The 23,471-nt window shown below is 39.1% G+C and overlaps 1 protein-coding gene across 2 annotated transcripts in view; it reads right to left on the bottom strand.

Moving 5' to 3' along the window:
• Nucleotides 1-23,471, bottom strand: part of flrt1a (fibronectin leucine rich transmembrane protein 1a) — a 65,292-nt gene that overhangs the window by 7,587 nt on the left and 34,234 nt on the right. For both annotated transcript variants that reach the window (XM_033979072.2, XM_055226465.1), the window contains exon 2: nt 8,402-8,577. The gene's annotated coding sequence lies outside the window, so the exon portion shown is untranslated. The remainder of the gene's footprint in view (nt 1-8,401; nt 8,578-23,471) is intronic.

Here is a 23,471-nt window from a genome sequence, read left to right as displayed (position 1 = left end):
GTGAATGGGCAGATGGTACGTGCATTTGAATATGCTGTCAGCAGAAATGCTCAAAAATGATTAATAATTTAAATGCAAAGGGGACCATTAAATAGAAAAGAAATTGATTCAACGAGATCTAATATGAAGCAGACAGTCCCCACATCTCAGAATAAAACATCGTAGAGATCTGACCCACACTCAGAACTGTTACTACTTAAAGAGAAAATGCTACAATGTCTTTATATCTGACAATAATGGACAAAGTGTTTTTGCAATTGAAGAAATGTGTGTGTAGTTTATTTACTTGCTTATATAATGGCTTTAAACATTACTAAATCACCAGGAACCAAATAAGCAATACAAAAATGTCCAAGCCCGGAAAAGGTGGGTGACATTTTGAGGACTTTTCATTGTTTAAAGGAGAATATTCAGTTAAATTGTTAATGGTCATAATATTCCATCGTTCTAAAACCCATTGACTGATCTTTATGACCACCCAAAAGCCGCATTTTTTTAGCTAAACTACCATGTCAATCATTGTTCCATGCTGAAATTTTGCCAGTGAGGCCTTGGACAATTAAAACTAAAAGCTCCAGGAAGCAACATGTTCCGATGGATGTGTTACTGTAATTATCACAATCTTTCCCTCGAGTAAACAAACAACTAGCCTCGCCAAATTACCGCTGTGCTTCAACCTATTGACTTCACCGATGCTAGTTGCTTGCAGTGAAAGGAAAGCGTGGCCTCAGGAATGTTACTTACTTTTACTTTTTATTTTTTTCTTCCTAGATTTGCTTTTTTACTCTTATGATTCATGGTGCATTTGAGGTCGCCTTTTCTATTTCCTGGTGGTATGCAGCTTACAGTGCCTGCAGCAGCTTAACAGATAGCTATAGCGTACCGTAGCATTTTATCTTCAAACTCCTATATACTGCTCCCACCTCAAATCCACAACATCAACCCTGCACATGTTTTCTGGCCTGGAGATTACTGGTAAATACTCGAGGCATTACGAAGAAAAGCTCCCACGGGTCATTGTAGCTCTATTGTTTACTCAGGTAGGAACACAAAAGGATTTACAAAGAGGAGTTATTAATAATGTAGTCTGGGTTTTTCGCAATTCTCAGTGCAATACCAACAAACGTGAAATACAGTAATGAAGGGAAGAGTACTCATGTTGATTTAGAAATAATACAATTTAAGAGACAACTCAATACTTTTAGACATACTATAACAGCACTATGGACTAAGGAAGGGGTGTTGTATTGCTTAAAATATGATAAAATAGAAATTAATGTGCCATTTTTTGCAAAGATGTATAGTAATTAACCAATGAAAAATTACATATCTACACAAAAATTATTCCACATTTATTGCTAATACTAACTAAGTTGTACAATTTTACCCACACATTCACTGAGCTCCATGTATAGGGCATATAGCACTGATTAATGATTGGTTTTATGAGTATTCAAATCCAAGAAAGCCCATTTAGGTTCATTTCTGACTGTGTAAACACGTTGTCACTAAGATAAGATGTAGTAGGAAAAAAATACAAACACTGATAACGTTAACATCGCATAAAATGGTTTTGTAATTTGGAATAAAGCAACATTACATCTGTTATCATCAGTAAATCAAATGAATACTGTGCATCTGAAGAGACAGATAAGTAAAAATAAAAATGACTTCTTTAAAATGATACTTTTTTCATCAAGCCCAACATTTTAACGGTGGAGTAATATTGACAAAGAGAGGTCAAGGCTTTTCTTGAAATTGTGCACAGTGTTTCTAGGAATATAGATCATTTTTTCTGTGGTTCTTGGCATTTAGCCACACATGTTGTATTATATAAAGCTTGTGGAAGATACCGAGCATTTGAGGGCAGCAAATAAACCTCAGAAGTGTCAGTCTATGTCGGCCTCTATATTCCAGCCTTTGATCAATGCCTCCCCGCTTTTCTGAGAGCATTTTTGCAGCTTTTTAAGTTAGTAGTTTTCCAGTAATGACAGTGCTACATGCAATAAATAAACCACTTATTCCCCAGATAAGAGTGTGTTCCTTCTATCGGATAAAATTACTAGTGATCATCTTTGAAAAGACTTGCGGTAAAAAGGCAAATGTTTCTTGTGCCTTTAAGTCAGAGGGCTGTTGTCACGCTCCAGCTAAGACTCTGATTGGATTTTTGTATTTGTGGCAGCAGCAGTCAACTCGGGTAGACTAATTGTTTCAAGCAGAATTCGGAGACGGCTGAGGAAATCCTGTGCTCTCAAGGTGAAAATCAAGCTAAGACAAAAACAAAGGAAGGCAGCATCAAGCTAACAGGCCTGTCAGGTTAAGTCTGCAGCCACGGCGCTCAGCACAAGTAAACAATATCATATTCATGTGCGATTCAAAAGAAAAACAATGCTTTACAGCTATTAACCAGCACTGACTCTTCACACATTCAAGCAGATGTTAAGCCTTAATAATGTATTGGGCACATTAGCAGCAGATGTGAGAGCACAGCGCTTGCACACTACTGCATATAAATGAAAGGGGAAGAAAGCAATGCACACTATTTGTTTCATTCAACCCATATATTGAACAACAGCTTAATTAGTCAAATGCGTTGCAAAAATAGAGGTCTTAGGTCTATTTTCCCTCTGTCACACCACCTACTGTGTCTCACTCACAGAAAGCCTGGGTAATATGACAAAAAAAATCACTTCTCTTATTGATCAAAGCCTGAACTCTGCTCCAAACCACTTGCTTTTACTGACAGGGGATTGGCTGAAGACCTAAAAATACCCAAGCTGATCACTGACGATTAGAAATGACTCTTTATCTTGATTAAAATTCAGTGAATGTGATGTAATGCGATTAATGGAATAAATAATTATCTTTATCACGTACATTTTATAGCAATCAATGAACAGACAAACAATGATCCCAGGAAAAGCCATTGATTCAAATATTGTCACATGAAATGCAGTTGAGGAATAGGTACGCAGGTTTTGTAAATTAAGTCAGTTTTAAACCCAAAAAAGTATTGAAAGTATTTCCTGAACAGATGGAGCTGTATCGGAAGAAGTATAAGACCACATAGACTAGTGTACGCTCATGGACTGATTTAATGATGTAAATCTCATTCTATTGTCTAAAGAGGGAGTGTTTTTATTATCATCCTGGTGTCGGAATCGGTATCACGTCTATTCTTTAGTATAGAAATCGAGTTTTTGTACTGTGACAACACTATTCTTGGTTACAGTACAAATGCAAACTAGAAAACATAGTACACAAACACAAAACAGTACCTAAATCTCTTAATATAGTGTCAGGCAACAAGCTGTCGGTTTTACATCGAAGCCAACAGACAACGCCCACTTCTGCTCCAGAGCCCAAACTCACTACTGTGAACTGTCTCCTGGTCTGTGCCAATGCATTTGAAATGATAAATTACTAACTCTGGCACGCGACATTTAAATCTTCAAACTCGCCTGGCAACACTTGGTATAGATTGTAATAAACTTTCATGTTATCTTGCCTCTCGAGCTGCTGAGTGTAGTCTTCTGTGCCTCCTTCTGCCTCTGTCAAACTCTCCTCCGGCGTTTAGGCGAGTGACAGCTGTAATGACGCCGCCAGTCAAACAACAACAATTGGCTTTCTGCTCAAGAGACGTTCTTTGGTGCAGCAAAATAACAGTGCTCACATTTATATAAGCTATATTTGGCGTGTTCTTTTATGCGTTCTTTATGGCTGAATAGGTTTCTATCTTATACAGAGACTGGGATGATTGACTGAATTACTATTTCAATGTGCAGTACAGTATGTTCACAGTTCACGCCTATACGCCAAGACACTTAGCCCTCAGAGCCCACTTCACAGTAAAAGCCAAAGTTAAATCTGTCAACTGGACCAATGGTTGTAGGAGTGAAGATGTTTCGCTGCTCATCCAAGCTGCTTCTTCAGTTCCAGTTAGATTGCTGGTGGACACTGCCTTATATCTATAGTATCTAAGGAGCTAAGGCCTCCATTCTTGTTCAAGGCAGGATTGTCTTTCCTAACAAACATTGCTTCTTCAAATCCCTTCTCAAACCATTTCTTTTCTCTGGCTAAGATCTGTACATCAGTATCTTCAAAGGAGTGGGTAGTGGTTAGATGGAGATGTACGGCAGACTGGGGTCCAGAGGAGCTTGTGTTTGTACATTCTCTTGTGGAGTGGCTGTTTAGTTTCTCCAGTGTAATGCTCACTGCACTGTTCACTACACTGAATGGAGTCAACCACATTACTTTGTTTGTGGCTCGGGATTTTGTCCTTTGGGTGAAACAGTTTCTGTCTTAATGTGTTTGTAGGTTTAAAATAGACCAGAATCTCAAAGCTGAAACTGTGAACAATAGCTGTTTACAGTTTCAGTGTATTTAGCTCCTCCCTTCAGACAGATATAAGGCAGTGTTCACCGGCAGTCTGACCACAACTGAAGAAGCAGCTTGGATGAGCAGCAAAATGTCTTCACTCCTACTACTTTTCGTCCAGTTGACAGATTTAACTTTGGCTTTTACCAAGGATCAGACCTGGATGACTGAGGGATTACACAGACTCTTCTGTCACAGTTACAGCTGCTGCTTGCAGCATAAAAATCAGTATAACCACCAATCTGGCAACCTTTGGAAATGAAGTGAGAAGCAGACAATAAAAAGATATCTACAATCACAACATTTCAATGGAAACAATCAAATAAGAGTCAGGTTTGTGGCAATGCAAGCCTGCCCATTTTAAAGATTTTCCTATCTGAAGGGAGGAGCTAGCTACACTGAAACTGAAAACACCTATTCTTTACTGTTTCTGTTTGTAGACTAGGTCTATTGTTCTGTTGTTTCTACCCTAAATGTGCACCGTGCCTGAGTCCTGCTTAGCATAGTCATTCCTGTTCAGGAATGAGGAATGGGGGCCTCAGACATCATTTATCCCCTATCTATAACTTCATCCTCAGACCCAAAGAAAAACAAAGAAAACAATGAAAACAACAGGGCTAGCCAGGATGCTAATAGGTGTGAAATCACTCATTAGGGGCTTGAATGACTATGCTAAGTAGGACTCAGGCACACTGTACACATAGGATAGAACAACAGACTTAGCTCCTCCCTTCAGACAGATATAAGACAGTGTCCACCTGTAATCTGACCAGAACTGAAGAAGTGACTTGGATGAGCAGCCAACGTCTTCACTCCTACAACTCTTTGTCCAGTTGACAGATTTTATTTTTCTTTGCTGTTTTTCGGTGCTAAATATAAAACATCTATAAGGAAACATAATGAAAAATGCTTTTATTTTACTTAATTTTTTTTGTCAAAAAAGTACATACGGTGGCTTTAAACAAATACTCAAACTGCACCACAAGTGGCACACGTGCCACCGTTTGAGAAGCACAGTGTCTTATATTGGTTGTAGTAGCAGTGTGTAGTGCTAATTTTCCAGCTTTGGCTGAATAAGCATATACCCCTGATCTACAAACACCAGGTCTTTGCAATTTATCTTTCCCCATGTGATATTGGGCGCTTGCTCCCCATAAGCTTCCAGTTTTAAACCGTCTGTGCACAAGAACAAAAGATTACTTTCCTTTAACTGGCTGCAATAACTCATGTTGGCAAGCAGCAGGCAGTCCAAATCCATTCTGGCCTAATCCAATCTGAATCCAAGGGCAAATTACATCTGCAATGCAACTTAGAAAATTAATTATAGCACCATTAAATAAACCTAATACAAATAAAGTCTGGTGCCATGATGAAACTGTACTATGTGTATATGTGTGGTGCTTTATAATGGACTGAACACTTGATACATTGCTGGGGTTGGCGCTGCTTTAGTTGCTCTTTTACCATAAGACAAATGTTGGTGGATAAATAGCGGCCGCCTCCAGGGCTCAGAAAAGATGCCCCGTACAGAGGCTGGTTTGGGCTGTGTGGGTTTGAGCAGCTCCACGTATGAGCTGGAGGAGTGCTCTCGTATAACACGCTGTAGTTACTCTTGGTCCCAGGACAGCACACAGATTTAATACACACTTTTACCTCTTTGATGCTACTTTTGATTTAACATAAAAAGACAAAATACCAGGTGAACAAAATATCGACATAACTAAAAGGTACTGTTTTCTCTTGCGGTGGTTACTTTTAAGATTATGTTGTTGTCCATATTTGTCTAAACCTATTGTTCAAAGAGTTTTCCTGTCAGATAGCTAGTTTTAACTCCACTATCACACACAGTTTTCAAAGCAGGCTGTATTTTGAGGTTTTAACATGATTCGTAACCATGTGTTTGTTATTTTACTCTTGAAACTTTATTGTTTTTAAAAGCTCCTCAAGTGAAGAATAAGACATCTATATTATTATAACCTTTACCCTGGCTCTCTTTAGCATTCAGATTTAGTTTCAGCTTATATCAAGTGCTTGCCAATGATCTACTTGAGAAGTCTCAGACAATTTGTTCAGCGTCCCCTGAGATCCTTAACCTTCAGAGTACATTTTGTTCAATATTTATGGTCAATAATAGCTGTTTTTTAATTTGAAGTAGCTGTGTTCTTTCAAGTCACCACTGCTCTCATTTTACTATGTCTAATTTCACAGCAGATGAAATTTGCATAGATAATGAAGTGTAATGTTCATGGCTTAAGTGTTGAAAAACGTAAGTCCGCAGCTTAATAGCGTCTTTGTAGAGAGAGAGGAGTACGTTTAGTGCGTTTTTAGACTTTTTAATCACTTCTTCTGGGGGAGTAGGCCATAAATCTCGTTGGTCATCAGTCACTCCGATCTTTTCAGACAGAAGGGCATAAAATGGGTGATTGACAGCTGTAATGACCAATCACTGTCAGATTTAGTCACACATGACCTGGGTGCAGCAGCTCTGTGGAAGTGTGTGTACTGTCACTGTGGGTGCTGCGTGACTCACTCGACAGACTCTGTAGAACAAACTGTCATTACATGGAGACCAGACTGAAGCAGCTAATCGTGGTTAAACTGTGATATCATAGAGATGGGTAACTTTTATAATACTAAATGTATTAATACTGGTAGTGCAGTATAGATGGGCAAGATTAGGCCTGTCATGATAATTACTATATCAACTTATAGTTCAGTGTGATAGATGGAACGATCACTTTTTGGTGTCAATATTTATCATGTGTATCTTTCTTTGCATTATTGGAAAATGTTTTTAATACGATTTGAGAATTTGACTGACTCATTATAGATACAAAATTAATTCCAAAACTGTTTTTTGTGTGTGTGTGGGGGGGTGTGGGGGGGGGGGTACTTGTTTTTTTTTACAGTACTGTTCATATTCATTTATATGAGAGGGGCGCTCATGTGAGACTTCTTGCCCCAGGCCCCCAAATTTTTGTTGACAGGCCTGGTCAGTGGCATCCATTTGTTTTAATATTAAATCCTAAAAGTAAAGCCACTTTCCACAGGCGGATTTTGAAAAAACAAGCATTTGTAACATCACGTTTGGATTATTGTAACTCTTTGAATGTGGGGCTGGACCAGAGCTCCCTGCAGTGTTTACAGAATATACAGATCCCTGCAACTCGTGTGCTAACAAATACTAAGAGATGAGAGCACATCACGCCTGTGCTGTGCAGCCTGCACTGGCTCCTGTTTCATATCAGGTGCAATTCAAAATGTTATTGATTGTGTTTAAATGTCTGTACTCTATGGGTCCTCTTTATTTGTGGGAGTTATTGTAGTCCTTTACTCCAGCCAGAGCCCTGAGGTCAGCTGACCAGCTCCTGCTCAAGACCAGAGGTGACAGAGCCTTTTCTGTGGCAGGACCCACACTATGGAACAGTGCCCTCTGCTAGATCCTCGCAGTCGTTAATGCGGTTTAAGACTAAACTCACCTCTAAAATCTCTTCTCACTGGAATTTAATACAAGCTAGACAGGATATCTTGGTGTATTATTGGTGTTTGCATATGTATTGTATTATCTGTATCTTAGTTTTTCTTGTTGACTTTTTTAGACAGCTTAAGTTGTATTTAAATGTGATATGTAAATAAAAAATAATTTAAATTGAATTCAATATTATCGTCTATATTTACTTCAGCAATATAACTAGACAAAATCTTGTCTAGTCACATGTGTGCAGTCACACCATCTGCACACATGTGGAAAGTCATAGTGACATAGTGAGTATATATATATATATATATATATATATATATATATATATATATATATATATATATATATATATATATATATATATATATATATTCTTTTTGTGTTACATTTGACTTAAACCATAATAGCTGGTGGGTTACATTTTGAGAAGTGGTAATTCAAAAAAGCAGTTATCCAAGGACAAGAAAAATAAAAAAAAAAGACCACCTGCACAGTTTTTCAAAAAACGCTTTCAAAAACACACTTTACTTAAAGGCTACTTACTTTTTGAAGTGGGGCTTCCAGGGACGGAGAGGCTGCAGCACCATTTGCACTTGTGTCCACAGCGGACGTCAGCGAGTCTCCGTGCTCTGGCTCTGATCAGGACCAACTGTGTGCTGTCTGCTCTTATGTCCAGCTCTGATGATGATTAGAAGTCACCCCACGACCTCAGACGATCCCTACAGAAATAAACCCAAACCACAGTGTCACTCAAAGTCAGTTTAGTGATAAAAGTGTAATGCGCTACAGATCTGCCCCAATCATTTTAAATTATGTATTTTTACTGCTCATCATAATCTGCTTCAAGCTGAGAGAAACCACTGATTAAATCGAATGTGATTTACAAACTGCAATCACACCAAATAAATCAGGCCTGAGATTTGAATGACTGGAACTCCATTTAATCAAACCCACTAAAAGTCAACTTAAGGGAGCTTTAAGTCCAATTATAAAAATAAAAGTCAGCAGTCTCAAAAAACTCCAATCGTTGTACCTAATTTGTTTGAGGTTGGATGGCAAGACATTTTCAAAAGCTCACAAAAAAGTTTGCATTTTTTTAAGATTGAAAATGTATTACCTTTAAAGGTGCATTATGTAACTTCGCAGGAGGAGGGGCCGTCATCTGCTTGTCTCCATGGAGAAGTTATTGCTTTAAATGGAATGCTCCACAGTATGGTATTAAACTTATGCAGCTTCAAGGAGACAAGCAAATGGACCAAAAGCACTCAAAGGACTTTATATGAAGGAACCCATTCACACACATTTATACACCAGTGTGCACGTGGGGGAAAGAGGATTAAGTGTATTGCACAAGGGCACAAGGACATCATTCATCTGTGGGAGCTGGACTCACACTGCCAACCTCACTGCTCAAATTCTGTTTATGTCCAGAGAGGGATTAAAACTACGAACCACTTGGATCGTGCACAAACACTCTACCATCTGAGGTACTGCATGTTTATCTAAGTATTTCTGAGCAATAAAAAACAGCTGTAGTTGAACAAATGCAAGATAGAGACTTTAATGCCATTTGCGGAAGATTCCAGGCAAAGTAATAATGTCTGTGGAGACAAGCAGTTGATGGATCCTCCCCAGTTACTACTTCACCTTTAACAAACAGATCACTCATACATTCTGAATATATACTTGGAACTTTCTCTGTGGTTTACTTAAACAGATGAATTATGTTTGAAAAGTATTACACATTTTTTGTCATATCATTTTTCCATATATAAATACAAAAGTTTCCTTCCACCAAGTTTTTGCCTTTAATCTATTTTCTTCTGTCCCAACCTGCTCCCCGGCTGCTCTTTCAGGGTTTTGTCACACTTTTGTGGAACAGAAAATGGTAAATGACATGTGGGGGCCTAGCATACCAAACAGTGTCCGACAATTTCCTCCACAGTCCCGGGTGAGCCCTGAGCCCTGGCCAGCAGCCCTCCGCTTCACATCGACAGCAGCCATCTCTCCGTCAGATCAGATTTCTGCGCTTGTCGAGACCACCGAGTATCAAGCAACGACGGGGTTTGGAGTTGAAAGACAATATATGAATTTGGACTATGCCAGTGTGTTGAAACATAAACTAACAGATAGCTAATGTTGTGCTTCAGAAAATGAAAAGAGCGTAAAACGAGGTGTACTCATCTAATGATAAAATATTGCATTTGGCACAGTGCACTTAATGGACTCAGCATTGTGTGCATAAGAAAGCAAGACAGTGGCCAAGTGTATAGTTACTATAAAATGTAATACAATAGCATTTAACAATTGAAAACTAAATATTTAATCTTATGAATGGGCTAAAGTCCTCAAAATGACACCTTTAAACAGGGAGCTAAAATACAGGAATTGGTGATGTTCAGATTCTCAAATGTAACGTCAGATTGAGGTCAAGGGCCAGTTTTCCATATTGATTCTATGGTACTTTCAAAAATATCTAAAAGGAAAATATTAAATATTAAACCTGATCATTTTTATTGGCAATTAGACCTGAGAATCTCCTATATTATAAACACATCTGCATTTTAAGAACATTCAGTTTAGCTGTTCCCCAAATGTATTAAATATTATTGGCCATGAATTTTGAGGTGTTATCTGCCCAGCAATATATTTTTATCAAACCAGTGCTCTTTAGTTCACGTGAATGGTCTCCCAAAACAAGTTTCAGTTTGAACAAATGGAATCAAAATGAGGATTTCCATGAAAATAGACTCATTTTACTTCACTTTTCACAAAAAGTGTAAAGGGTCATGTTGAGCTACAAGTTTGAGGCAGCAGGACTCAAGGATTCAAAATGCAAATACATTACACCTATAGGCCCGTCACAAGGATTGCTAATAGTTTCAGTACTTTTTGTTTATCATGATATTTTCTGAAGCAATATATTGGACTTCAAAACATGTTATCGTGACAGGCCTACAAACAAGCCAAAACGTTCAAGTCAGCTGCACAAGCTCATCCTATCATGTTTAGAAACTGCTCATTTGAGTGAAGTCATTATGTCGACCCCGTCCACGTGCTTTTTAATCATGTAATAACCTTGCGCTGTCATCGGACCACCTCTCCTCTTGTGTTAAACCCCCTGACTTTGTCGCCACATCCCATAATTTTCGCCTATCATCGCCATGACACTCTAAACTGACCTTTCGATTCTCGGCTGTGACACACGCGGTGGTTGGGTTGCATATCTCCAATTTTCCAAGCTGAAATATCCCGTTGGAGCGGTGCCAAAACTGCTCCTGGATGACCTTGGCCTTAACATCAGCCGTCCATCACAACTGACAGTGGTGCAGGCTTCAGTTTAGGGCTGCAGGCGGCAAAAGACATTCTTGGTCGACTTAAGACACGCTCTGTTCATGGATTAACCGACTAGAAGGAGGTGTTGTAGGGTGTGTGAACCGAGCATTAACCGAGCATTAACATTTGAATGAACACTGAAATATGAACTGATAAACTGATACAAGAATCAGAACATATTTATAGATGCACAACTTGCAGCAGTTGCCACTTTTTTTTTTTAATAATCCGTTGTTTGCAGAGAAAACGATGTAACTCAAATAATTCAGTCTTCTAATTGTGACCATTCAAAATATCGATTCTCGCAGCCATAGGGCCTGACACTGGCAAAAGCTCTCAAAACTCCTGATCTCAAAAAAAAAATGTACACAGAGAAGTACTAAACAGCATCTTTATAAGTGCAAATGCAAATTAAACTGTGCAGTCGCTAATTCAGTCTATGCCTTCTCCTTTCTGCTGTGCTCCATATAAATCCTCATAATTCCTAATAAAATATTTTGTCGATAATGAAATAAAATTCAGTCTGCTTGTTGCCAACTCAATCCTGATGAACTGGACAACAAGGTCAGATATTCATATATTGCTCTGGATCCCGTCCCATCCTCTCCAGCTTGGTCATCACTTATAATATTTCTAAATCTACCATAATGTAATCGGCTTCAACCTCCTTAGCGACAAGCCCTGACTCTACAGAGGTCATATTAGGAAAAATTGTGTCTGTAATCTTTTGTGTGTCTGCATGTCGTATTTCTAGTCTAAATCCATATAATGTGCTATTATTGTGTTGAGAAAACATTGACTACTGAATCTACTAAAGGACTAAATAACAACAGCCCTGCTTGACTTACTGTGGTCCACCTTATACCAGCTGCTTCAGAGCCACTGCTGCTGTAAGGCACGTGAGCTCAGGCCTGATAACGTGCTGAATCAGGAGCACCTCGTTTTATAAAGTGTCTTTGTCTTCCATCTGGACCCACACAGCTCCAATCTGGATCTGCAACCTGGACTTAACTGCAGTGAAATTCAACAGCGCAGTGGCTTTGTGAAATGGTTTCCTTGTCTATTTTCAGTGATATTAAGTAATAGTAACTGACAAATGAACTGAAATAGGCTAGAAGGAGAAGGTATTATTTTAGATTTAAAAAAAAAGAAAAACGAGAGCAGATTTTTAATTTACTGATACTGAGGAATAGACTCGATACTCAATACCAATAATGAAACCACGACGATAATAAAAACACGCAATATAATCCAGGTAGGTTCCATCGTGGTCCATGGGTGTATAATAGTCTAGGTGTCTTATACCTGTTCTGATGCACCTCAAAATCATTCTAAAGCTATTCAGGAAAGGTTCATTTCTGTCATGTGAATGAATGAATATCTACATTCTATACTAGTTTTAATATCGGTTAATATCGGATTTTTGATACTTTTGACAACCCTCGTGAGTATATGTATATGTATTTACCTTGACGTGTTTTGGCTGATATCTCTGAGAAGCTGATCTTTAACCACAGTATTATATCCATTTATGGCTAGCATGGTTACAGCATCAGATAAAAAAACAAGGTATTTCCACCTACATCATGCGGACACAGAAACTACAAAGAACAAGCCATTCGAAGATAAATTGGATAAAACTCAATGACTCCTGCCTTATACTGGCCATGTTTTCCAGACAGTACATTTATACGTCAATTATCTAATGTGTATAGAAAACTACAATCAAACCTGTCTGAAAGAACCGGATATTATTATATATACAAGGTGAATCACACAAAAAGCCCGACAGGAAGTCCATAATTCTCTCCGGACTCTCTTTGCCCTTAGTTCTTCAATAATTACAACCCCAATCTCCAGTTTGTACCAGATCTCAAGACTTTTCTTAACAACTCTTTTCTTAGCACAACAATGTAACCAAGCCAACTTATTCCTTCAATTGTCCCGTGTGTAACTCTATTTTACTTTTGCAGACATAATACTAGACAGAAGTGAGCAATCTTATCTGTGCTATTTTGTGATACTGGAAGGAGTTTGTGTTATTGTCAGATTGATAATGGACAACAAAGGGAGGCTTTTAACGCATTTCTAAACACGACTGCAGATATTCAATTCTATTCAGCCTCTGGAGCCAAGTAAGGTCACACTTTGATACCGAACGACGAGGGCTTGCATTCTAACTAGCAGTTTTCATTGTCTGCAACATCTCTGCAGTCATTTCACAAAACAGGATCGTTCTTTGTCCTATCTCTCCATATTTTCCCTTAATATGTATCATGCGTTTGGCTAGCTTCCGCACACACTGAAGCCTTATTCCATAGCTGAGGATCCCAGCGTGTTTGGGTGAGCGGGTATTGCATTGTTTATAGCTCGATGTGATTTAATATTGATTGTGTTATAGACGGGCGAGGTGCAGAACCTGACACTGCAGTGATTGGACACAGCACTCTCTCTCGCTCTCTTTTCCCCTCACTCACTCCGTCGCTCACCCCTCCATCTCTCTCTCACTCTCACAGATCTCCACGACGATGTGATCAGACTCTCAAACATCGGCGCACATAATGCCTATTCAGTGACAGGGAGCTGTTGGGAGCGGTCTCCAATGATAGATTTTGAAGCAAGAGATTTGGCGTGCTATAAGCTACACCCCTCGCATTTCCATTGTCCTCCACTTGTTCTTGTCTTTTGCCATTCGGGCCGCTCCTTTGAGGCCCATTTCAATGTCGACCGAACATCCCTCTCCCCTCGTTAGCAGAGAGGCGCATCCGTCCTAATAAGAAAGCTTTTATATGGTTAATTAAGAGACAGCGTAATGCAGTATGTGATGCTCAATTTACTATCTCCTTCTCTACTCGTCCGCTCTAATTTCATTTCAGTCCATTGGTCCGGCTCTCTCCTGCGCTCTGTTCTGCTCGCACCTCCTCTTTATGGCTTATGGCTGTCCAATTCGCCACACGCCATTTTGAACTATCCATTAGGACTGCATGGTTTTGTAAAAAAAAATTAAATAAAAAATCTGATTGCAATTTTTCTGACAAGTATTGCAATTGCAGTTACATTTAGTTTCTGAGCATAATATTTGAGCAAAGACTGAAATATAACCTGCCAAACTAAGTCCATGCAATTGACAACATGTTGGTAGAGTAAAAAACTACAAAATTAGCAGTTAGCATACATTCGATTACCTAAAAATTGTGCAATTTGATGACTGCATCTATTTAAACTGTTACTTCGATTGCGATATGTTGTGTAACCCTTTGTCTCGGATCCAGAATTCACACTTTTTCAAAACTTTACAAACATGTGAGTTTGTTTCACTGTTAAATCTCCCTGAGTTTAGATTTAGCCGTGATTGACAGGTGGATCAGCCAATCAGGGACACGCATGATCCATTTGTATCAGAAGAAATATGGCTGCTTACGATAACAAAAAGGAAAAGATGTCACAAGGGACTGAAAAAAATGATGAGCGAAGCACTAAAATCTGTCAATCTGAGGTGAGAGAACTGTCATTTTGTTTGTAAATTACAGATGACCAATGAGCGCCTTCGTTTCATATGAATCACTAAAAACAAGAAAACAAAAAACAATCTGATTGCACGATCATGTTTGGTCTGGATCGAGACGTTGCAGAGGCCGAGGGACTACACTGATATCCATCTGTATAAATAATACAGAGATATCATTCTGCATACGCCAGGAAAGTGCAGCCCTACTTTGCATTATCATGATAACAGCCAAATGTATTTTTAGGACAAAGTGTTGAGTGTTGAGGTAAATAGCAGGTTCTGGGGGAAATATTTTTTTGAATTGAGTAAACACATACGCTCCCTGAAGGTAAAGGATGCTTCTTTCAGTGGTTAAGATTCTGTGTTCAAACATCAACAGCAGCGGAGAACGCTCAAGGCTCGACTTCATACCACTTCATACACTACACTAAACAATGACAAATGTTTCAATAGTTAACAGTTTGTTCCATCACGTACTCTAATATCTGGTAGTGTTTTGGTTCTAGAAAATCTTTCGTTTTATTTATTCATTTATTTGGGAGTGGGCAGTGCACATTAATGAGAACTTGATAAAGTGATGTTATGCTATGTGCCAGATTATTTCAGCATGATATAAAATTGCCTTGAGGAAGATAATTGAGGAATTCATTAGAGACAAATGTTCACTGCTTGTTGTTTTAGCTGTGAGTTAGCAGTGAAGATGGAGCCATAGCAACTGGAAGACCATTCGAGATTTTATAGATATATTAAGTGTCATGTTGGCCACAAGAGGGTGTTGGTTCAACTCCCTCAGCTTGGCAAAACACTGTTTCATGTTCTCATTGTTAGGTTTTCTCCAGGTAGTTTGTTTTCCTTTTCACCAATGGCACATACAGAATACGGTTATGCAGCTGCAAGGTACTACTGACCTCAAAACCTGGAGTGGGTCCCCAGGTGCCCAGCTGTCACCCACTTCTGCAGACACACCGTCCCAGCGGGTCTAAGGGATGGGTCAAACACAGGGAACAGTGCTTACTTACAGTTTATATCCACAAAGCTAGTGAAAACAACCTCCAGCACCTACATAAATTGTGTTAGTATTTTACAGTCAAAAAGTGCACATAAAGTAGAGCTGTGCAATTTCTTCTTAGTTTTTTCTGACACATATTGTAATTACGATTAGATTTGCAATACTGTACATGTTTAAGAAGCAGGATTCTGTTCAGAGTGTTCTTTGTGAACGTCTCCAGGAGCACGTCTCAACATAAAAAAGACTGAAATATGAGCTGATAAATTAATACAAGAGTTATTCTGTTGTTTGCAGAGGAGTTTGTTATTTTGAATAAGCTATGAACACTTCAACCTTTGTATTGAGCGCTGAATAGTTTAAAACCAGCCGATAGAACAACATGGAGTTTATGTTAAATATGTGTGTGAAAGGGTTAAGTAAACAAAACCCGGAGAAGCGCTGAAGAAACAAACCAAGAGGCATCCACTGAGAGCACACGTGGAGCAGTGATAGACCGCACATACAGGCCTTATTAGAAGATATCCACACATGAATTGTTCCCTCAAAGTGTGCTATATCCTCCAGGGACACAGGCCAGCACTAAATCTGTCATAAGGCCTTTTCATGGTCCCTGCCTCTGACTGTAATTAGTTGGCTCAATCCGATTGGCTGTTCAGGGCTTTGATTAGACTTAAAACAAGTTATAACACTGGGATTTACTCTGACATTTTCTGAAGGCAATGGTTTCCTTATAACACTGCAGCTAATAAGTGTCTTCATTATCAACGTATCCCTGTCATTTAGTATTAAAGTGCTTTTTTTGAAATGTCAATTTATGTAAGTTTAAGCCCCACAAATCCTCTTGATTTTGCAGTGGTGAAGAATGTGGCCCAGAGACTATAACCAAAACTATACTGGTCAACTTAAATGAAAGTCTAGTATATATTATCCAACCGCAAATCCTGCAATTATTTAGATGATAAAAAGCCCTCTGCATAGACACCAAAATATCCTCTCTCGTTTAGACCTTTAGAAAAATTCATGAGATTCTTGTATTAGTTTATCAGTTCAGATTCCTGCCTTCTCTCAATGCAGGAGGCAAGATAATGAAAAATATCAGTATTGCTGTATATTATTGCATTCAGAAGTGTCTATACTGGCCAATATTTCCATTTGCTTTGTTTACGTCTGTTATGGTTCTCACACCGCTCATTTGTCAGGATAAAAACGCAATGTTTGTGATTTGTTATGGTCACAAAATCCTTTCCTTTCCCTAACCAGCGGACTGTTAACAGCTAATAGAAAAATAATAAATTCGGTGTAAAGCGCGCTATAGTCACGTCATTTCACATTTTCACCTGCCTCTGATGCACCTGGTCGGGTGATATATGTGACGTCCGTGGCCTTATATAAGCATCCATTTAAAGGCACCACTATGGAACCTGCCTGCACGACTGAGGGATTACACGGATATAAGACCAAATAGTGATTTAATGTTGAAAATCACATTCTGTTGTCTAAAGAAAGTGTTTTTTTAATTATCATCTTGGTGTTGGAATCAGTATTGAGTATCGAGTCGATTGCTTAGCATGGAAATCGAGTTATTACCGTGACAACACAACATGCTAGTGTGTGTTGTGCGTGTGGAAGATGTGTGCACTGAGGCTGTTTGTGACACATGTGGTGACAAATTGCAGAGTTGTGGTCTGAAATGGTTCATGGCCTCGGCTGAGTCTGATAAATTCTTGCCCGCTGAGCTCCACTAATCACTGCAGCCTGTCAGGGACACGCCCTCTTTCCCCCGGAGAGGCTGCTGATGTCAGGCCAGCAACCGGATGACCACCCTCACGCCCAGTGCTCACAGCAGGACACACAAGTCTCCGTGCACAATACCTATTTTAGTCCAGTTTGTCATGTGGGACAAAGGGTGACAAGCAGCAGTATACGGAGATCATACTTCAAACTGGTAGATATTTCCCATAACACAGTGCAGTACTGGTAACATGATAATGCCAAAAAATAAAAAAAAATTAAAAACACTATGAATTTTAAAGCTGCACAAATTTGGGGGGAAAAATCTAACTGTGTTTTATCTGACAAGTATTGGCATTGAGATTAGATTTGTGATTTATTTAAAAAAAAAGTAGGATTATGCTCATGGTAATGGTAAATAGTCACAGTGTACACAGGCACTGGGCGGGTTAAATGTCTTGCCCAAAGGCACAACAACAGCATTCATCTGGGGGAGCTGGATCAGTGGATCTGAACGCACAGCCAATGATGCTTTATGTCAAGAGCAGGATTCAAACCGCCAACCTTCGGGTCAGTGGACAAATACTCTGAGCTACTGTTGGCCAAGTGCGTACTGTAAACACCTTCAGGAGCATTAAAATTTCAGACAAGACTGAAATATGACCTGCTAAACTAATATAAGAATCCTATGAATATCAGAACACGTTTAAACTACACATAGCCCATGACTCTCTATAAAAAGGCAGGATTAAAAAGGCAGGATGTTTTGTTCTTTGTTATTTCATATAATTAAAATAATGACAACTGCAGCGATTTGGTAACTGCGCCAATTCAAATCGCAATTTTGATGTGATTCAGGATTAATTGTGCAGCCGTAGTTACATAGTGGCAAAAGAAGCCAACACGTTACTTAGCAACCAGCATGAAAGCAGTGAAAGAATTGAAATAGCATGATTTGGAAAATAGGAATTCACTCGCAGCACAGCCTGTGATCACAAACAAGAATAGTCACTATACTGTTTAAGTTGTGTTCATTTTCCCACAGTGTTTGCCGCTTAGTAGGTGGTGATCAGTGATAAAAACCAAAAGTTACACCCAAAAAGTGGCACGCGCTGGTTAGTCAAACAATAAGCTAAATCTTTCTCTCAATTTTTGTGATAAAAATGTAGTTGGAGCTCCACAGCAAAAATACAGCTTTATTCAGTTCAATTTATTTTTGTTGAGCTCAAAATCAGCAGTCACCTCGCAGGAGTTCACAAAATTGTAGATTTAACCAGCAGAAAGTTAGAAAATCAAACAATGAAACAACAAAAGACAAGCAGGTTAACCAACATTCAGGGGAAACAAGCAAATGGAAACCTGTCCCAGAGCGCACCAAACAAAAAATAAAACTGTGAGAAAAAGATAAAACAGGACTGAACTAAGACTGAACCAGGACAGACAAGGACTAAACGAGGACTGAACCAGGACTAAACGAGGACTAAACCAGAACTGAACCAGGACTAAACCAGAACTGAACCAGGACTGAACCAAAACTGAACCAGGACTGAACCGGGACTCAACGAGAACTAAACCAGGACTGAACCAGGCCTAAACCGAGACTAAACAGGGCCTGAACTAGGACGAAAGCAGGACTAAACCAGGACTGAACTAGGACTGAACCCAAACTGGACCAGGGCTGAACCAGGACTGAACCAGGACTAACCCAGAATGAACCAGGATTAAACCTGGACTAAACCAGGAATAAACCAGGACTGAATTAGGGCTAAACCTGGACTGAACCAGGACTGAACCGGGCTCAACGAGAACTAAACCAGGACTGAACCAGGACTGAACCAGGCCTAAACCAAGACTAAACCGGGCCTGAACTAAGACTAAACCAGGACTGAACTAGGGTTGAACCCGAACTGGACGAGGACTGAACCAGCACTAAACCAGGATTAAACCAGTACTGAAACAGTACTGAACAAGGAATAAATCAGGACTGAACCAGGACTAACCCAGAACGAACCAGGACTAAACCTGGACTAAACCAGGACTAAACTAGGACTGAACTAGGACTGAACCCAAACTGGACCAGGACTAACCCAGAATGAACCAGGGCAGAAGAGGGGCTCATCTAGGATAGGGTAAGGGTCATGGAGCCAGGTATGGGGTCATCCAGCCAGGTGATGGAAGGAGAGGAGACTTTTGATTGACTAACAACATTTTGCAGCGATTAGTCAACTAAAAGGGGTCGTGGAATCGACAAACCTGTGTAAACTATATCCAGCGTCTCTTATTTGTATGATCTGATCCGAAGTGTACACACAGGACGCACTCTAAAGTCAACAGTGAATTCATTATGTAAAAAGGCACAAATCTCCAGCTACTTCACTCCATGCTTCCTCCGTTGGGTGTGCTGTTGTGCATAAAATCCTAATAAAATAAAAACACTAAAATAAAAATTACAACAAAATGACAAAGCTACAGTGCGTGTTTCGTGTTTGCTCATCATACATGTGCCCAAAGATGGTTCATTCATTTTCATTATCTCATTATACAGATCCTATTTTAGTATTTTAATTTTATACTGCTATTGAACCTGCTTAACCCTTTAATTAATCCTCGGTGCCAAGGGTAAAAAGAAGAAAGGAAAGAATGAGGAACAGGGCTGAAGCTCTGTCTGCGCACTGATTGCTGAATAGGTCACAATCAGTAAGGCCTATTCTTCCTGGTAACAGAGCTAAAAGAAAAAAAAAATCTTTTCTTCTGCCCTCTGGAAGTCGCCCGGGACTAAAAATGCACACGGCGGCATAAAAATCTCCATATCTATCACTCTTAATTGTTCTGTAAAGCAGCCCAGCCCCACACACATTGGTCTGTATTTGTGTAATTGATGCAACCACTGGAAATAAACAGGCAATTTAAGTGCTGGACAGTTCACTGCTTTCTTCCTCCACTTTTTCTCTCTCTCCTTCTCCCACCTCCTCCAGTGTTTCCACACTTTAGTCGCTATCTCTCCATCAAACAAGGTGGAAAGAAGGGACAAGGTCAACAGCCTATTCAAAAACAAGTCAGATTGTGTGAGTGGGCAAATTAGGCAGGATAAGAATAGAGAGGCGAGAGGGCATTTACAAAAAAAAAAAACAATGCTAGCAGATGACTCATGTCAAGATGGCCGCATTAACAACACATTTAGAGCCTCGTACAAAGTCAGCAGAGTGGGTTATCACCATTTTGAAAGGGCATATGATAGGTTAGACTTACTCATTTCACTAAAACGCAGTCGACATAGTGATTATATAACTGATTTGATTCAACATATTGCCTTGTTTTCTTAGTTCGACCATTTTGGTGATGTTAATTTTATTTCTTGGTCAGGCATGAGCAACAGATGTGACTTACATTACAAAGCAACTATAAGGTTAAGGAAATTTTGTTTAAATTGCACTGTAGTTATGATTAGACTAATGCAAATACATAATGACACTTTTATTTAGTTAAATGTAAAACCAGAAAAATGCCTTCTGTGTACGTAAATATTCTTAGCATTTTGGATGGGATTTTCTGTGTTGATGTTTTGATTGTAGAATTCTTTTTTGTTGACCTTACTCTGCCCCGCCCACTTTTGCCCCTAAATGCAACTAAACCGCGCTTTCTTTGTGGCGTGTTCTCTGGGTTAAGAGAAAATCCAACTCATTTCAATAGACAATTTGAGAAATGCACCAATTCTCAGGGAGGCTTTAAAACGGCTCTGTAGTCCGCATAGAACTTATTTGCTGTCAAGATCGGCAGCCCCATGCAAAATAATACAACCCGAATGACAATGGCGGTGCCTACGGCAACTTTTGGAATAAAATGAATAACTCAGCACTACTTCCTGTAATTTTGAACCTTTATTTCAAATGTTTTATCTTCACAAACTCTCATTAAGCCGATGTAGAACTATGATAAACATTTGCCACAGGTACTATCCCACCAAGCACAGCCATAAAACCTGAAACTCTGTAAAATGCACTTTGACTGTGTTCTGTTCCCTGCTGCTGTTTATTTGGGTACTTCAAAGGGACACACGGCTCACTGGACAAGCGCTTCAGTGAACCTTTACCAAATTCTGAGCTTGGATTGAAAAAAACAGCCTTGCGTGATGGTTAGCCTTAGCTCAAACGCTCAGCTGAGTGGACATTGTTCCTCTCGCCCCGAGCGAAACTGGACCAAAAGAAGACAGAAATAGCAAAGCCCATCTGATCCAACAGGCCGTGTCAATCGAAGCTCAGCGCTGTGGACAGAAATCACTACAAATATCTTATACACTGCAACTGAAGCATTATTAAAATAAACTTCATGAACTCACCATCAAATAACAACCAGGAACAGAAAAAGAACTGTACAGGCCTAAAGTCATTTGTTTAGTAAGCATTATGAAACCGGAACAACAAGAGTCTCGATATAAAACACAGACAGAGCTTTTAGGAACAAGGCAAGCGTCCAACAGGAAACTGAGTAGGAAATTCTACTGTGTTACTATCTCACTGGTGTTAATTATGCTTATATATATAAACTTGCAGATGGAAAACTTGATAACCCAAAGACCTTATCCAAGCTGTTGAAAAAAGCTTGAATTTTTTGCACACACATGCATTGGTGCCATCAAAATACTGGCTGTAAAGAAATACGGTGAGGACAAAGTGTGTAGAAGTATTAGCTGTAAGACAAAGATCAAACTCAAGAGGTAAAAACTGTGTGCTTGTTGTTATTTGAGGGTAGTTTTTGTAGCCAGATCACAATTTAGATTTAATCACATTCAAATACATCGCATATCTTCATAAGCTGCGCGTCCGTCACCTTGTTTTTAATGCTCATTTTGAAGATTAGCATAAGAATCGGGAGGTGGAAATGCCAAATATCACATTTAATTCACATAAAAGTTTATTCGCTTGCTTCAGGTGGATTTTGATTTAAGTGCAGAACAATTAAACGCATTTATAGTTGCAATTTTTCTGACAAGCTTTGTGACTGCGATTTGCGATTTATGTTTTAACTATTGGTAGTTTTCAGATCCTAAAATTTGATGATGTTGTACTTCCAGATGAGGGGAAAGAGACAGTTTTTCCGATTGATAACACTGTATTTTGCCATGAAATATCGAATGTGATTATTTCTGTTAGTGACTAGACCCAAGATCTCGCTGTATTGTAACAAAAGTCTGCATTTTAACAATATATGTTTTAGCTGCTCCTCATCTGCTTTAGATATCATTGGCCTATAGACTTTTTTGTTCACATTAATCTCGCAGTTGCACTTCATAATGCATTTGTATCATGATTCGATGAAATCACCAAAAAAGTATATTAAGATGAGACGACAATGTTATATTTATATTGTTTACCAGCTCTAGTTGTTCATTTACACTTCCAGGGCTGTGTCAAAGTGCCCCTTTAACATTTGAATTCATGATACACTGATTTATTTAAAGCGCTCATTTTACACTATTTTCTAATCTATGTTATAATGTTTCCTCATCACAAACAGACCTGCAGTTGTGTTTTGTTTCATTCAGACATGTTTAATACACAAATCCTGCATATTTAGGCTGAGTTCTCCTCTCAAACGAACAACACTCTGTTCCACCTTGTGATGTCGTTGTGTTAACACCGGAAGTACTCTGCTGTGCTGTCAAACTCCACACAACTTCACTAGAATCATTTTGATAGATCATTCAGCCTTGGAATTGCCACTCCATCTGTCTCTGAACACAAGGTAAAACGTAGCAGTTAACTTGAAAACTACCACTTCATGACATCACAAGGTGGAACAGACCATTTTGAGCTTTGGACATATAGACAGACTAATAATAAATGATTCTCAAACATGTGTGAATGAAACAAAACACAACTCCAGGTCTGTTTTTGATGACGTAACAGCATTATAACGTGTCTCAAAGCTCAGAAGCTCATTGTGTAATATAGGACTTTTAAGCATATTCCCCATAGACACTACTTTATTCTTTCACTGATCCTCATGGCTGGAAATAAGGCGTTTAACAC

The sequence above is a fragment of the Periophthalmus magnuspinnatus genome, chromosome 14 (genome assembly GCF_009829125.3).
Source record: "Periophthalmus magnuspinnatus isolate fPerMag1 chromosome 14, fPerMag1.2.pri, whole genome shotgun sequence".
Lineage (NCBI taxonomy): Eukaryota > Metazoa > Chordata > Actinopteri > Gobiiformes > Gobiidae > Periophthalmus > Periophthalmus magnuspinnatus.
This window is presented reverse-complemented; position numbering and strand designations above follow the sequence as displayed.